This window comes from Phaethon lepturus, unplaced genomic scaffold, assembly GCF_000687285.1.
Source record: "Phaethon lepturus isolate BGI_N335 unplaced genomic scaffold, ASM68728v1 scaffold27602, whole genome shotgun sequence".
In the NCBI taxonomy this organism is placed as follows: domain Eukaryota; kingdom Metazoa; phylum Chordata; class Aves; order Phaethontiformes; family Phaethontidae; genus Phaethon; species Phaethon lepturus.
Genome location: NW_010525975.1, coordinates 1 through 464, shown reverse-complemented (window position 1 = coordinate 464; position 464 = coordinate 1).

Below are 464 nucleotides of genomic sequence, written 5' to 3'. Positions count from 1 at the left end.
CCTTTGGGCTGAGGAGGAGAGCCTTCATCGCCGCGCAGCCCCGCACAGTGGGCTGTGGAGACAGCTCAGGTCTGGGGGCGTTCCCCATGCCGCGGGGTGGGGGGCACACACAGGGGTATCCCGGACTGGATTTGGCCCCAGAAGTGGGGGTGCCTCCCAGGGAGGGGCTGGCTCCAGCCTGAAAATCCCGGGGAGAAAATGGAGCAAATTGCAGCCACAAAGATGGAAAAAAGGAACGGCGGCGGGGGGGGGGGCCCTGACGCAGCAATGGACAGCAGCGGAGGGAGCTCCCCGAAACATTCTGGGGTCCCCAGCCTGGTGCCAGCCCTGTCCCGCCCTCCTGGGGGTTGGAATTTTTCCTAATTGGAAGCAGCACTTTGGAAATCTCAGATTTTCCTTCCTTTCTCTGGAGGCAGAGCGGGTTTTTTTTTTTTTCACTGGGAAAAGCCTTTTGACATATTTTT